This window comes from Balaenoptera physalus (assembly GCF_965194825.1).
Source record: "Balaenoptera physalus genome assembly, chromosome: 13".
NCBI lineage: Eukaryota > Metazoa > Chordata > Mammalia > Artiodactyla > Balaenopteridae > Balaenoptera > Balaenoptera physalus.
The window spans coordinates 18,463,407-18,480,987 of record NC_138892.1 but is presented as its reverse complement, the minus strand read 5'-3'; the positions used below and the strand labels follow the sequence as shown (position 1 = coordinate 18,480,987).

Sequence of the window (17,581 nt, the reverse complement as noted above, 5' to 3'; positions counted from 1 at the left end):
TCATACTAAGTGAAGTAAGTCAGACAGAGAAAGACAAACATCACATGATATCACTTATATGTGGAATCTAAAAAAATGATACAAATGAACTTATTTACAAAACAGAAATAGACTCACAGACACAGAAAACAAACTTATGGTTACCAAAGGGGCAATGGGGGGAAGGATAAATTAGGAGTTTGGGATTAACAGATATATATTCCTATATATAAGATAGATAACCAACAAGGACCTACTGTATAGCACAGGGAACTATACTTAATATCTTGTAATAACCTATAATGGAAGAGAATGTAAAAAGGAATACATATATATACACACACATATAGATATATGTATAACTGAATCACTTTGCTGTACACCTGAAACTAACACGTTGTAAATCAACTATATTTCAATTTAAAAAAATTTTTTTAAATAAACTTAGAGTAGGTGGCATATAGGGTAAGTGTTAGGGTTACAATTATTAACAGTACCTTGAATAGCAAGCAGTATGGTGGTAAGACAATACCAATTCACACTCCATAGAACCATACTGACTGACTCACCTATCTATTACGAATTTGATAGTGCAAATGCGGACTCTAAAAAGAAGTTCCTACAAGCAAGTACTTTAACAAAATCACAGAGTTCTGAAGAACGACCTACAGCGATGAACAGAGTAAAACCAAGAAAGTTCAAATTGAACTATCCAATTGAAAAAGAAGACACTTTTATGCTGAAGAATTGTTGCTTTGGGCAGCAATACTATCATAAGTTAAATGGTTTTATTTTGGAATAAAAGAAACACCAAATAAGATCTTTCCAGATTCCTTTAACAGGCTTTCCCACCCCTCTTTGCCTAATAATAGCAACTATCATATCCTGACTACTTACTCTGAGCCAGGCACTGTGTTGAATGTGTCATCAGGTATCAACTGCATTAGGTACGCTTTTACATTTTCTGTATCTTACGTTATTTTGATATCTCTTGCGGGGGGGGGGGTGCTTACGGATCCAGGGAGAGATTGCTCCTCCCAAGGCCAGCCAATTCCTGGGAGTGGTGGACAGCTTGTTTGGAACATGCCTTCTATGTGCAGACCAGCCAACCCACAGCTATGCTCCGACCCACCTTATCTAACTCTCACTCATCAAGCCAATATTTCCCCTGCCCTAAATCATCCCCTGGCCAGATACCAGACAACTAGTGAAAGCCCCTATGCCCCAAAGCCCACTGGGATTATCCAAACTAGCCAATCCTAGACTGTTTCTCTGCCCTACCTTGCCTTTCCCATGAAAACCCAAAAGAAGGCTTTGGCCTCAGCTTTCCCCCAGCTCCTGTCTTCTGCCTCCTGACCACCCTGATACTTCCCCCGGGGCCCTGCGAGGCGAGGCATGTCTCCTCTCCGGAAATGTAAATAATACATTCTTTTTTCAACACCATTGGTTTGTTTTTCCATGCCATCACTCAGTCATCCCTCTATAACTTAAATCCCGGGTATAATTTTAACTCATTAACTCATTCAGTCCTCCTAACAACCCTCTAGAAAGGCAGAGGAGGAAACTGAAGCACAGAGGGCCTAAATGTCTCATCTAATTCATCCTGATGGGAAGCGGCAGAGCTGGGATTCAAACCAAGGGCCCTCACCGCTGCACTGATGGCTCGGGGAACTGCCTGGACAGTCCCTCCTCCTCCTGCAGAGCTCCGCCTGTGGCCCCTCTTCCAGGAAGCCGTCTCCAAAGGTCAAGTGCCTTCATTAGAGGCCCTCACGCTACTACATACTGATCCCTGGCAGCACTCATCACAATTGTAATTTTATACTTACTTGTGTGATGATAATATTAGTATCTGCCATTCCCTGCGAGAAGGAAAGCTCCATTTCTTTGCAGGGACCATGTCTGTCTGCTTACGGTGCTTTTCCCATACTAAACGGTCAATAATTACTGGTTGGATGAATGGTGGTCGCCACGTATTGAATTAAAAAACAGATTACAACATAATATGGTGTGTAATTTCATTTACCTGAAGATATCCACAGGAAAAAGAAGGCTTAACAGTGGTGAGGCTGTGAGTATATTTAATTTTCTATTTTCTTCTTCTTTATCATATTTCCTATGAGAAACATACATGACTTACATAATTTATAATTATGCATGTAGAAGTTTTAGAGAAAATGCTTCACAAAGTAATGACTGATGGTAAGAAGCATTAGAGGTTCCATTGATCCAATATCACTTCAAACAGAAGAAAAACTAAAGATAGCAACCCATCAATGGGATTTGGTATGTGCAAAATCAGTGTAGACAAGGCAGATCAAAATATACAACCTAAAGAACATAGTAGGGGCCCAATAAATGTCTGATCAAAGTATAAACTAGAGGGGCAGAACTGTGCAGGAGTAAAGGCCACGGTTTCTAGAACAAGGCTGCCCACGCCTGAATTCCAAGTCCACCATCATCTTAGGACCTTCAACAAGTCATCTAATATCTCCAAGTCCAGTCCTCTCTGTGTAAACAGGGATGATGATCACAATTTCTCTATCACAGGGTTGTTGTGAGAATTAAATGTTAGTATCTCTAAAGTTCCTAGAATGGTACCTGGCCCATTGTAAGTGTTATATAAGTACTTGTTCCATAAAATATTCAGCAGTAACTAGCAGCAGTGCTGGCTGTAACTATAGATAGGCAATGCCATGGAAGGGTGCTATGTACATTCTAAATTAAGGGGTTTTCTTTTTATTAAATAGTAATAAAATAGGTATTATTTTAAGAAGAGATTACCTTCTCTCCTGAAATCCCATAAATGCCAACGAATTCTTCGATTCCATCTAGTACAAGTATACATGGCTTTACACTGATGGAAGCAATGAACACTTCTACAAGAAGTGAAAAGACCAAGATATTTGCATCTTCATTGAGAATATCAGTCTCAAGCTGGGTACCTACAGCACAGAAATGTGCTCAAATCAGCTAAAAATGCTTCCATCATTGCTAAAACATGTTAATGGGATGAGGCGGCAGAAGGTGTTGGGAACAATGAGTGCTACTCACAGCTGGACAGCTGACACATATACTCATACGTGTGATTAGCAGCCTCAAAATATCCATCCCAAAACAGGTAATGATATTTACCACCAGATGTCTCCTATATATTTTCAGGATTTTATATAAAAAAATATTTTGTATGATCCAAAGCACTACTATCACTTTCCAAAATGCAAATGTTGATCATCACAAAGAGTTGGATGGGAAGAAAGAGAAGTCGGGCTATGTGACCTGTGAAGCTTCAGCAGATCCTTAACATCAGGTGCCTGCTTAGGGGTCACGGCCACCACCCTGGGTGGTCCAGCAGTGCACACACACACACACCTCCCACCCACCACCTAGTCTCTTGGGTCTTGGCCCATTTTTAAACCTAACACAACCAGTCCTAAATTTCTCAGCCCATAGTAATGGACTCCAGAGCTTGGATTCTGGAAATTCCCAGGGAGAATTAAGTTATGAAGCAGCAAAGAATAAAGGAAGTAATTTGAGAGGACCAACTTGCAGACTGTGATTAAGTGACATAGTAGCAGCAACCCAAAATTATAAACAACTACCTAATATTCTAAGAGCACTTTATTACATACAACTTCCGCCTTGCTTTTAATTTTCAAAAGCAATATTATTCGAAGAAATTTAGGCATGTTAGGATCTAGAAAATCAAGCTATACAAAGAAGCCGGAATGGATGAAGTTTCTCAGATGTATGAAGATGCTGTTAGAGTCATTGAGAGTAATTAGGTTTAACAAATATTTATTGGTTGCCTATTATGTACAAGGTTCTGTGCTAGATGCCTAGGAGATAGATGAGATAAAATGATCTATAATATGAAGTCAAAAGCTAAAGGAAGTGGAAATGGGGTCTGTACACACAGTTTAAGGCAGAATATGAGTCTGAAGGCTACTGGAGTTTGATGCAGACCCATCACAATAAAGAAAATCTTCATGCAGAAGACATTGGGAATGAGCCTCAGCGAATACACAGGTAGAGTTGAGGGCAAGGGCATCTCAAGCAAGACAAGGCAGAGATGAAGGCCTGGAGGTAGGAAATCCCACGAACATTCAGAAACCAGGAAGTGGCTTAGAGCAGTGGTACTCACCAGCGGCGTTCAGGGACTCTAGACATCCCACAACACAGCCAGTCACACACAGTGAAGCTCTGTCCCGGGGTCTGACTTTCAAACGTTCTGTCAGACAGTCACATGGTGTGTGTGTGGAGAGGGACTTTATAATCACTAACCTAGAAACAGCTCTATTTTACACACAAATGCGAAGTGCTTTTCGCGTGGGTTTAAAACACACTGAATTTTCTAAGAACGTAACTACCATGTGAGACTGATAGAAGCTTATATGTTGTTTTGTCTGAAATGATACCAAGATTTGTTCACCATTGCAGAAAATCACACCCTGAGAGAATATTGCTCATGATGTTTGTGCCTTGAATACAGCACACCCACGTCAGTCTCGACCGTAGCTATTGCCTTCAGGGTCGTTTCCCACACAGAGGCAGGCACCAGCCTACTCCACCGTGTCTTCTGTTGGAATCATGTCTGCGTGTTTACATGTTGAAATACATATTATTTTATAATAAATTACTTTCTCTTTGTCCTTTGTATTACAGTAGAGAGTTGCACTGATATTTTTATTGAGGTATAATTGACATGTATCATTATATTAGTTTCTGGTGCACAACATCATGATTCAATATTTGTATTCATTGGGAAATGATCACCACAATAAGTCTAGCTACCATCCGTCACCATACATAGTTATAAACATTTTTTCTGGTGATGAGAACTTTTGAGATTTACCCTTTAGCAACTTTCAAAAATGCAATACAGTATCGTTAACTATAGTCACCATGCTGTACATGACATCCCCAGGACTTATAAGTGGATTATTGATTTTTAAAGATATTTTTATATCAGAAAATGACCATAAAATCAATGACTTGGAAGTCATATACGAATGTGAGATATAAAGGAGAAGGCATCAAAAAAGGCAGAGTTTCAGCTTGTGTCACACAATTAAAAATATTTTTCAAGAACGGGAAGAGAAAAATTAATCTTGATGCTTCATCCTTTGAGTTTAAAAAAACATTTAAAATATGGGCAATGGTGAGATGTCAGGCCTTCGATGACAGAATTTTAGAACAAAAGGGGTTCTTGCAGATCTTCTAGTCTCAGCTAAACCCCTCGTGTCGCAGATGAGGACACCTTGGCCTAGAGGTGAAGGGACTTGGACACACAGATCATCAGAAGCCTTTAAAACACTTATTTTTCTAATAGCTTTTCTTCAAACAACAAGGAATTATGTAAAGACGACTCCATTTGAGTTTCCAAGCTGTGTGGGTCAACACTTCTTGCGCAATCACAGGTAGGAGGTGTGGATTGTGTCTCACAAAACTGGTGTAGAGGTGAAGTAACAAAACGGAGGTGAACGAGCCTCAAAAAATATACACAGCTTGACAATCATAAAATTTAATATCACTAACAATAATCAGCCAAAAAAAAATTCTAAGAAAAAAGTATTCAAGGATGATTCTTGTGGATTTCTATCCTTGCAGACGAAGGAAAACATTTGTGTTTTTAAAATCACATTTTGGGTGGTTAGAATGATTTCTCCTCAAAATGATGTTGAAGACAAAGTAAGTCAGCATCACTAGTATTGGAAAATGATCCTAAACATTTCTCTTTATTCTGGCAGAACAAAAACTGTCTCTACTAAATGACAACCGCCTGTTGCCTAATTTAAATGGTAACAGCTTAACTGTTTAAACACCCAGTTGGGATAGCTAAATTAATGGGGAAAGAAAAAAAAGGTGATTGATGCAATTCCATGATACTTAGTAACAAAGTGGCTTAGTGACTGACTAACTTTTTCTCTTTTGGGCAATGTTGTCCTATTGTCTCTCATTATTCAATATGGATTTATTGAGAACCTTCTACGCGTCAGGCTCTGTGCCAGGCACTGAGTATGACAATGGCCAATAAAATAGACATGGTCCCTGAATGCACAGGACTATAGAGGGAGACAATAAAACGCAGAATGACAGGACCAGGTGTGAGTCACCCGAGGGCCCAGAAAGGCAAGCTGACAGTATTTGCAGGGAGACATCCACGTAAACTAGAATACACTGGGACTGGGGCTATCTTTGCCACCTGGTCAAAGTTAGGGGTGAGGGAGAGAGGCACCCATCAGCCCCCCTTCTAGAGAGAGTGACTTTAAATAGGGCTGTAAGAGATGAGAAGGATTTCCCTGACCTGAGGAAAGGGGAGGGCATTCCAAGAGAAGGGAACTGAGTGGGCAGACTCAGAGGGATGGACATGACTGTCTCCTCCAAGGAAACCATCCCCGTGGAGCAAAAGGCTGGAGAAGTCAGCCGAGCCCAGGGCACAAGGGTTTGGCAAGGGCTGCCAAGGATTCCTGCTAGTATTTCCACCCGTTCCACATCAGTGATCTCTCTGCAGACTCTCCTGATAATCGATGCTGGCAGAGGACCCCGATGGAAGTCATCCAAAAGAGAGAAATGTCCCTCTGTTGGCTCAAAGGGGCAAGACAGTGCAGTAATGAGGATTCGGGGCTTTGAGCACAACAAAGAACGGAGTTTGAACTCCCTGCTCTGCCCACGTGTAGCTGTGTGACCCAGCCATCCATCCCATCTCTTTATCTGGGACGATAATGCTGTCAAGGGCTTACTGAGAGCATTAAATGAGATGTCAATATTTTATGGTATGTGACACTTAATCATACAGTAAAATTTACTGACTAGCATTTTTTCCTCTTAAAAATTAAGAACCTGGCTATAGACTGTAACATGGCTTGAAATGCTATGTCTGCATGATAAGTTAAAATGGAAAATTTATAATTTGTGCTCCAAAAGCTTATTTAGAATTTTTCTTGCACTGTTTTGTATAATGCAGAATAATGATTTTATTTTTACAGCCTTGTAGATCCTAACATTTACATATCTTTATTTTCATATGCATAGTTATTTTACTTTAAATGACTAAATAAGCTATTTTATTTCAAACACAGGTGAGTTGGTTCTAATTATTGAACTGTCTATGCACTGTATGTAGCAAGCATTTTTAATCTATTGTGTACAAGTGGAGAGGGTAACTGTATTTCACAGAAGCATAACTGTACTATTATATCAAGAAAGACCTCTTGGGGGCTTCCCTAGTGGTGCAGTGGTTAAGAATCTGCCTGCCAATTCAGGGGACACGGGTTCGAGCCCTGGTCCAGGAAGATCCCACATGCCGTGGAGCAGCTAAGCCCACGAGCCACAACTACTGAGCCCACGTGCTACAACTACTGAAGCCCGCGCGCCTAGAGCCTGCGCTCCGCAACAAGAGAAGCCACTGCAATGAGAAGCCCTCGCACCGCAACGAAGAGTAGCCCCCGCTCAACAAAACTAGAGAAAGCCCACGTGCGGCAACAAAGACCCAACGCAGCCAAAAATAAATAAATTTTAAAAAAAAAGACCTCTTGGGAAAAAAAAAAAAAGAAAGAGATGCTGATGAAGCCCTTAGCCACAGCACCTGGCACTCGGAAAGCCTTTAATAAATGGAACTCCTTGTTAGTCAGGGCTGCCACCAGGGTCTGGAGTAACAGGGCGAGGAAACATGTAAGTAGGAAAAGCGGTGGCTCTACTTTGATCTTCTGTGAAGCCTGTCACAGCGGGGATGTCAGCTGCAGGGCAGGCAAGGGCACTTGGGTTGGGAGAGCTGGCTACGGGTGGGCGGGCAGTTCTCCTCTGCTAGATCCCTTTATCCTGGCCAGCAAGGGTGTGGACGGAGAGCAGAAATGACAGCTTCACCCAAGGGCGTTTTAGCATCCCCACTAGGGAGGGGCCCAGGCTCACAGCCCATGCAGGAGTTGCAGCTGTGGACAGCTGAGGCAGGCATGGGAAAATGCTCTCTGCAAAGAAGCTGAATCTGCTCGTGACCTCCCAGGCCCAGCTGTGCTCTCAGCAGCCGCTCCTCCTCCCCTGCCTACGTCTACCTCCCCCAGGTGAAAGCCAGCTTCGTAGCCGAGGCAGTGATGCTAAATGATGCTGCAGCCAGCCAGCCCTGCTTGCCCCGGCTTCCTCCTGGGCTGCCGTGTAGCAAGAGCTGCAAACTCTCTTGCTTTCCATCCTTGCTCTCCTTAGTCTAGATAATGAAAAGGAGCTTCTTGTTTCTCTCAGCAGTCCCCCACTCCCTGCCTCTTTCCCTGGCTCACTGAGGAATAATAATAATAACAACAATAATAATGGCAACTATGTGCCAGGGACCCGCTTAAGTTCTTTACGTGTATTATCTGTTAATCCTCACACAGCTTTATGTAGGTACTATTAATCCCATCCCCATTTTAGAGATGAGAAATTGAGGCACAGATTGCTGAAGTAAACTGCCCAAGATCACACAGCTAGTAAGTAGCGGAGCCAGAACTGAAGTTCAGAACTACAGCCTTTCCGGTTAACAAGGGAAGGTGTTGCCTCACTGTCAAGTTCTCACAGGCTGTTCCTGATTTTATTTAGCTTTATCAGCTTAAAGGTCTGTTTGTTTGGAAGATAGCAGCTGTTTTGATTAGGAGCTTTCAGCGCCTAAAAAGACACTCATTAAAATAACAATTCACTTCGGAAATAAAATCATAATTGGGCGTGTGCAGTTGAGCTGATATCATCAGCTTGGCCAGACTGAACGCCTTTGGGATGTGCCTGAGCGGGGTTAGTAGCTTTCTTTTAGAACCAGGCATACCTGCTGCTACTGATTTTGATTTTACCCACTTGACACACCCTGAGAAATGCAACCACTGAGAACTCACACCCACGTGTTCACTTTACTTACTCACAGACAATGCCCCTACACACACACACAGAAGGAAGCTCAAATATCTGTCCCTTCGTACAGAAATGATATACGTCCATCAAAACTCACCAGGGGCCTCACACGCTCACTCAGCACCCAGAGGCGCACATGGGTACAAGCCCCGGGTGAGAAGGGATGAATTCTCCAAAGCAGGCAGAGTCAGACACATACAAACATGTAAATACACAGCAGTCACCTAATAATAATAATAATAATAATATCTAATATTTTTTAAAAATTAATTTTGTAAGTGAAATAGGGAGCATTTTCCTTTTTTTAAATTTTATTTATTTATTTTATTTATGGCTGTGTTGGGTCTTCGTTTCTGCGCGAGGGCTTTCTCCAGTTGCGGCAAGCGGGGGCCACTCCTCATCACGGTGCATGGGCCTCCCACTATTGCGGCCTCTACTGCTGCGGAGCACAGGCTCCAGACGCGCAGGCTCAGTAGTTGCGGCTCACGGGCCCAGCCGCTCTGCGGCATGTGGGATCTTCCCAGACCAGGGCCCGAACCTGCGTCCCCTGCACTGGCAGGCTGATTCCCAACCACTGCGCCACCAGGGAAGCCCCAATATCTAATATTTATTGGTGCTTTCTATATGCTAAGTAAGCACTGTGCTAAGTGTCTTTTGTTTCTCATACCGTATCACAGTTCATCCCCTCAACTACCTATAAGACACGTTCTTTTTCTTATTATCCACATTTTACAAATGGGAAAATTGAGCCAGAGAGAGTTAAAATAACTTGCCCAAGATCACACAGCTAATAGAAGTGGTCAGGCTCCCCAGCTGCTCCTAGAACAGAGGTAGATCCCACATGATTGTTCTCTCTCCCCGTATATACCTTGTACCTTCAATATCTCATGTCCAAAGCAGAACTCTTGATTCCCCTCGAAACCTGCTGCCCCATCAACGTTGTCCCACTGCAGTGAACAGCCCTCACCATCCATCTAGTTTACTTAAGTCCTTCAGGTATTTATTCAAATGCCCTTTTCTCAGTGAGGCTTTCCCAGACGACACTTTTAAAATCCTAACAGGGCTTCCCTGGTGGCGCAGTGGTTGAGAGTCTGCCTGCCAATGCAGGGGACACGGGTTCGAGCCCTGGTCTGGGAAGATCCCACATGCCGCGGAGCAACTAGGCCCGCGAGCCACAACTACTGAGCCTGCGCGTCTGGAGCCTGTGCTCCGCAACAAGAGAGGCCGCGATAGTGAGAGGCCCGCGCACCGCGATGAAGAGTGGCCCCCGCTTGCGGCAACTAGAGAAAGCCCTCGCACAGAAACGAAGACCCAACACAGCCAAAAATAAATAAATAAATAAATAAAATCCTAACAGTTCTTATACACACACACTGCCTGCTTTCTTTCTCTGATTGTTCTTCGTAGAACGTACCATCATCAAACATTCTGTATTTTCTATTTAGTTAACTCTTTGTCTTCCTCCCCTCTACAATAACAGGAAAACTCCATGAGGGTAAGGACTTCTGTCCATTTTGTTCACTGTTGTATCCCCACTGGCACATAAGGTACTCAATTAATATCTGGGGAAGGAAGGAAGGAAGGAAGGAAGGGAGGGAGGGAGGGAAGAAATTTAATTCTGTGAGTGGAAGAGGTGGGTAGATATGTAGGCAAGACTACACAGGATTTAGACTGGAACAAGAGAAAAACAGCCACATGGGCAGAAGACAGAATAATTTAAAATTTTTCTGAATGAATTTCAAAGTTTGATTCCATTACCATAGCTTTTGTACTGTAATTCTGTGATGAAGTAATATATCACCAACATGATGTCACTGCTTTCACAGGTGCTGCCCACAAAATGAGGGATCAGCAACACATCTGGGTGTTTCTTTCTGAAATAGTTCACCCAGTTGGCAATCAGACTGGACTCCCCACGACCATGTTCTCCAGACAAGAGCAAAACAGACTTGTAAGTTGGAAGAGGATTTATTCTGAAAAATAAAGACAGAAAATGTAGTCAAGAATAATTACAAAAAGAGAGAGAGAGAGAGGGAGAGAAAGAGGGAGGGAGGGAGGGAGGGAATGAGGAAGGGAGGAAGGGAAAATATTCCTGCATACGTTTGTCTCTAAGAGATAGGAAATTCTAGTCTCTCAACTGTGACCTCAGTTGGCTCCAAATAAGCCATTCATCCTCTGGGCTTCAGCTCTGTCCTATGTAAAATTAGGAGGGTGCAAAGATGGTAATCTTAGAAGGCTCTTCCACCTACCACAGACTCTAGGGCTGTCCAATATGAACCTGGGTTTACATCAAGGGCCCAACCTGCCCAAAGGCCCAGGGCAGGAGACTACTCAACCAGGAGAGAATAAAAAATTGAAACACTCACATGCCAAGGATTCCCATAATCCTGATGACCATGACATTAGGGATTCAACAAAATGACCATAATTGTCAGTTACTCACTGAGAAGTAGCCCACTGCTCTATGGGGGTGCTTTGGCTTGTAGTAATGAATAAATATGATTTCTCTGAACTGGCGTGAGCACAATACAACTTGTCCTGTTGCTTAAATTTTTTCAGTGAAAAGCTTCTGGAAATGCAGAGGAGTCCCAGGTCCATGAGTATCACTGCATAAAGACTCCAGCCCTGTTCCTCACGTAATTTAATAAGTATGTGTCTAGTGATTTTTCATTGATGTAAGCTCCAAGTGGGCACTTAGCAGGCTTACCTAACTCACTACTGGATAGTTAGTGACTGGCACAGTACCTGATCATGAATTGTTGACTGAGTGAATGAAATAAAATAAATAAACCTGACACTCAGGTTCAGCAAAGCAAGAGGATCAGTCTGAAAACCTATTGAAATAGAAAACCTATAGCAGGATCATTAAATAGTAGTTACTCCATAAGAATTCCATCTCCATGACTATGAGTTAGGAATCAATGCCTTATTGCATTAGTCATTTCACCACCAAATTTGAATGGCAGGATTGGATTTGATTTGATGTCCCACTTTCACCTTTGTCCTCTTTCAGTCTCTCCTCAGCCAAGCCACCAGAGTGAACTTATCAAATGTCATATAGGTCACTGCCCTGCTCAAAAGAAGTAAAAGTCTAAGTCCTTACAATGATGCATTAGAACAGATAAGACCCTCCTCTCATCCCTTACATCTCCAACCTCACCCCATCACCCTCCCTACAGCTCTGACTTCCTTCCAGCTGCCTGGCCTCCCTGCCGTTCCTCCAGCCTCAGGACCTCTGTGTTTGCTGTTCCCTCTGTCTGGAATACTCTTCCAACTCATATTGGCAAAGCCTGCTCCCTCACCTGCTTCTAGCAGTTACCCAAATGCCACCTTCTCTCCTACCAGATGGCCTATTCCCTTTCAAGGTTTCATTTTGCTCCACAGCACTTACAGGCATCTAGCCTACTACATATTTTCCATAGGTATCATGTCTGTTGCATGTCTCCACAATACAAGCTCCATGGAGGCAAGGATGTTTGTCTTTTGTTCACTGCTGTATCCCCTGTGTCTAGAACATGTTTGGGCACTTAGCAGGTAAAAACCAATGAAGGAAAAATACAAATATAATATACTCCCATAAATAAGCTAGGGTCTTAATGATTTCTTCTCAAGAACAAATAGAAAATGAAAACATTGCAAAGCAAACTGTGGCTCCCTTCAAAAGAGAAAAAAAAGAACGCTATTGCTCTAGATGGTTGGTTATTAAGAAAATGCTTTGAAACTCCAAAAGAACACCCTTTTCTCTTAGCTGCACACACTATTCAGGAACTTACAATACAAAGCGTTGTTTCCAAATGGCAAAGCCCTGCTTCCACACAGCTTATCTCAAAGGACTTATTTAATTGTTGTGTTTTGATTGGGCACAACTGGAGTTGTGTAATTGCAATAAAATTTATTAAATATCTCATCCACTCTGAAATACTTAAAATTATAACCTAAGTGAGATATAATTCACATACCAAAAAAATCCACCATTTTAAAGTATACAGTCGGTTTTAGTATACTTAGTATATAGTAAATATCACTATCACTATCTAATTCCAGACCATTTTCAGGACCTCAGAAAGAAACTCCAGACCCATTAGGGGTCATGTCCCACTTCCCCTCTACTCTCATCCCCTGATAGCCACTAACCTACTTTCTGTCTCTATGGACTTGTCTATTCAAACCTAAGATTTTCAACAGATGATATATATTTCATACTCTAGTAGTTTCAAAATCCTTGACTGAGCGCCATGTTGTTTTAACCAATTAAATTGTCTTCCTCTTGGCATGGGTTCCCAGAACCACAAGATGTTGGTAGCTCTGCACATCATAGTGGGTGCTGAGACCGGGGCAGACATGGTAGCGCACAACCTTGAGCCACCCTAGCTGCTGTGGGTTTATTTCAAATCCCCAAACTCTCACAGAATAAATGAGATCTGGAATAAGAACTGGAGGATGAGGATGGAAGAAAATAAAATGATCCCAAGAACCTCCCTATTTCTAGGGTTGAGACTGGAAAGGACACCACAGACAAACCCAATTCTTTCCTCACGCCCCCATCTCTTCATGCCTGTGGCTGGCGAACAGAGCATGTCAGCACACGGAGTGGGAAAAGATATGGGGGTTTTAATGCAGAGGACACTGGATAAAACAGTGAAGGAGTGCAAACTTTGGGTAAGATAACTCGATTCTCACAAACGCAAATAATGCTATGGCCCATAGTCGGCAATTAACAAGTACTGGCTGAATATCTTAATGTAATTAATAATGAGCTGATGATATATGTGGAAGCTCTCTGTAAATTATACAATACTGTACAGATGCATTATTCATATTTCCTAATCCAGTTTCTTCTCCTTAAAATCATTCCATCACTGACAGGAATGAGAGACCAACTTTGATCTATGGGATTAAAAAAGAAGGCAAGCTCTCTGCCCTCCAGCATTTTTAATCTTCTTAAGGAGACTGAAGGGAAGTAACTTGGCAGTTGCAGAGTGATATCTGATAAGGAGATTCTAACCTGGGGGTGACTTTTAGGGAGCCTCTCTTGCAGGCATGGATGGACTTGGAAGTGAGGGAAGAAATTCCAAATTTGGGGGATCATATTCACTAAAGTCAGGCTGCTTTGCTTGGGGTTTCTTGACATCTTACCTGAGAACAGATAAGCTGGAGCCTGCTACGGCATTATTAAAATCAAATTCCACATCCTTTAAGGCAAATCTTTCCAAGATTTCAAAGGTTCTGTTGGACTCCTTGGAAATAACAAACACTTCCTTGCACTTCTCAGTGAACTCTTCATGATAGAAACGTTCAAAGTTGTGCTTGAAGTCTTTAGACACAAAAAGATATGTTTTAATACCTTAGATTTTGCGTTTTCCATTACACATGGTTATTATGAATTCCCAGGAAAGTATCTCCCCTTCTGTGTCTATACCACCTTCTTTCTATGTAGGCACCAAATTTCATAGCCCATTCTACATTCTAATGAAAGGAAGCTATAGGCAAGCAATTTAATATTAATGCTATTTGTACATGAAATCCTACGTAGGATTCCAAGTTATTTCATGACCTCAGAATGACCAAGGCAAAAAAAAAAAAAAAAATTGGATTTGCTACATATATCCTCTTGTATTTTTAGATTGTTAGCTAAATATGAAGTTACCTAATTCAGTCTCGTGGCATATGTGTATGTTTCTATCCATGGCAATGGTTGGGGGAGTGGGGTGTATTTTTAAGATAAGATGCCCAATGACAACCATGGGTACAGTTGCAACTCTGCCACTGGGCAAGTCCCTTAAATTCCCAGGTAAAATAAGTGGCAGGGCGGGACAACTGGATTTCTGAGACTCCTTCTAGTTTCAAGGCACTGTGTTTCTAAACTCATTGCCTAATTAAAGTCAAGGTGTTCTGGACTGCCAAAATGTCCTCCTGTCTCTGGAGACACCTACATCTCCCAGAGTTTGGGTGGGTTTTTTTTTTTACATGCGGTGAGGCAGGAAAATGAACATCAGGTAGTTTAACCTGGTAAGGTCTCAAGCTATCTTATACCCCCATAGTTAACTGGGCTGCCCTGTGGTTCAGGTTAGGGCCAGAATAACCTAGAGGACCAACAGTTTGGCCAAGGTCAGCTTCATATTTCAAGATCTTAGACAGAATTAGAAATGATCCCACAGTCTAATGGATCTCTTTAGCTTACCTTGAACCTCACCCACTAGTCTCAGGCATCTCCAAGGACCTCAGAGTGCTTCTGAAGGCCAAGAGTATGAACTGATAGCTCTGTATTGTCTTATGATAACTATCAGCTACCCACATGGCCTACTGCTACCCCTACCTAAGCTGTGAGATTTTGGAACTATCTGGGTGATTAAAGGGTATCGAAGATCCAAAAGAAAAATAATTTAGCCTTTTTTCTGAAGATTTTGTAATAATCCATCCATTCTGTACCTTCTACTGCAGACATGTAGTCCATATATTACACATTCAAAACTAAAGTCTAAAACAAGCTAATATTTCAATAATAACCAAAATCAAAGACTAAGGAGAATACTATGGAGAAATAATCTCTCTCTAACCCAAATACACAGAAAGGCTTGATTCTTGAACATGTTAGTAAATATTAATGAATGCAGTTCAGATTGAGACTAGTCAAAGAATATCACTATTAACCATACTTCAGGCCTTAGCCAAATACATACTATATTCTTCCAGGACTCATTTTTTATGATTCATTCTCATTAGCCTAATATGTATCAGGCACTGTTTTCAGGTGCTTTACACACATTATTATACACATTACCTTGAGAGTTCAAGGTCATTCATGCTAACTCAGTAAATAGAAGAAACCAAGGCTTACCAATATTACGTCATTTTCTCAAAGTAACAGAGCTAGGAACTAAAAAATCTTGGATCTGAGAGCATTTCTGTTGTTGGACATTCTAAAACTCCAAGCTCATAGTAAATATTCAGGATATTTTGGGGCTGCCCAACTTCTATTCACCCTACCCTAATTCCAGTAACAGCCCCAGATTATCATTTGGGGTCCCACCTTGTCTCACTTCATGTTATTGTAGTGGGTCTGACTCCCTCCAGCTCCAGACGTGGCATATGACCCAAGTTCAGCCAATCAGAGCATCACATTCTCTTGGCACCAGTGACTGAGTCCAATACAAACATATAGGCCAAGTCCGGCTAATCAGAGACAGAAAGACTTAATCCTAGGACACTGAGCCATTCCTGCTGGACTTGAGCCTGGAGCTGCTAGAGCCATCTTCCCTCCATTATGGAGGAGCCAAGTAGTTGAGGCAACATCAGGACAGCAGAGCCATGCAGAGAAGTAGTGAGAAACCAGGGCCTGGTAACCTCATTTGAGCTAGTGGATGAAGCCTGAGCTGAACACAGACCTAATCCTGGGCTTTAAAGTTATATAAACTAAAATTCCCTTTCTGTTGGAGCCAATCCGAGTCACTTTCAACCCAAAGAGTAACGACTGATACAATATTCTTTTCTAGGACCCCAAAATAATTTGGCTTGTAGGCAGAGTTTTGTTTGACCAGGACAGGTGGGATTTCATGCCCCACCCCCAACAATGGATGTGAATGACTTTAGGTGGGTCAACGCCCTCCCATTCAGTTGACTACAGATCCATCTGCCCCCTATCATATTAGAAGGACTACGCCTGCCTGGTCCCTGAAAGCATTTGAGAATGCACCACCTGCATTCTGCACTCCCACATTAACTGGGCCCTTACAACAGTAATTAACAATCTTTTTTGGGTCATTAAACCTTTTGAGAATCTGATCAAAGACACAGGCCAACTTCCTACCCCCGAAAAACACACATCGGCATATAAACATTCTATTTTTCATATAAATTTAGGGCATCACAGATCCCTCCCGAAGTCCGTCTAGGTGAAGAATCTCTGCCCTGCTCTGATGTTGTTCCTCCCTTTTTAATCTGTACATGTCCGTGAAACACTATTTTCAGAATAAATGTAATTATTTCATTCAGAGGCAACAGGATGCCAGGCAGTGCTTCTCAAACTTTAATGTGCCTGCAACTCACCTGGTCATCTTTATTAAAATGCAAATTCTAATTCAATAGACCCAGAATGCATTTCTAGCAAGTTCCTAAGTGATGCCTGAGGCTACTGGTGCATGAATCACTTACTCTCTGAGTAGTAAGGGTGAAGGCAAACGAGCATGGATTTTGGAGTCAAAAGGACTTGGGTTCAAATCCTAGAATGATCCCTCACTGGTGAAGTGACATTAGGTAAGTCACTTAACTGCTACACAGCAGCTTTCATTTGTTCATCTGTAAAACAGGAATTATAGCACCTACCTTGCAGGGCTAAACCTTGAAGATTAAATGTGATAACATGCAAAAAGCACTTGACAATTAATAAAAGTTCTCTCCTCTTTAGATCAGGATTTCTCAACCTTGGCATTATTGACATTCTGGGTTGGAAAATTCTTTATCATGAGGGGCAGTCCTGTGCACTGTAGGATGTTTAGCAGTGACCCTGACCTCCAGCTGTTAGATGCCAGTAGTACACCCCCAACTGTGACACCAAAAATGTGACACCAAAGATGTAGCCAAAAGTCCCCTGGGGGCAAAATCAGCCCTGGTTGAGAACCTCTGCTCTGTATCTACATGTTAACTGCCAGATATCTTAGGTCTTCTCCGAGCTCCTTGACTTCCTAAATCCTCTTCCATGACCCACTATTTGCTCCCAGTTTCAAAAATCTTCAAA

At 42.1% G+C, this 17,581-nt stretch overlaps 1 pseudogene across 1 annotated transcript in view; it reads right to left on the bottom strand.

Annotated features, from left to right (window-relative positions):
* Positions 1 to 17,581, bottom strand: part of LOC309640602 (putative tetratricopeptide repeat protein 41) — a 91,860-nt pseudogene that overhangs the window by 60,902 nt on the left and 13,377 nt on the right. Inside the window, exons 2-4 of the transcript XR_014268583.1 lie at positions 13,984 to 14,161; positions 10,606 to 10,820; positions 2,761 to 2,921 (exon numbers count right to left, since the gene is read on the bottom strand). The product of XR_014268583.1 is annotated as a putative tetratricopeptide repeat protein 41 (transcript). The remainder of the gene's footprint in view (positions 1 to 2,760; positions 2,922 to 10,605; positions 10,821 to 13,983; positions 14,162 to 17,581) is intronic.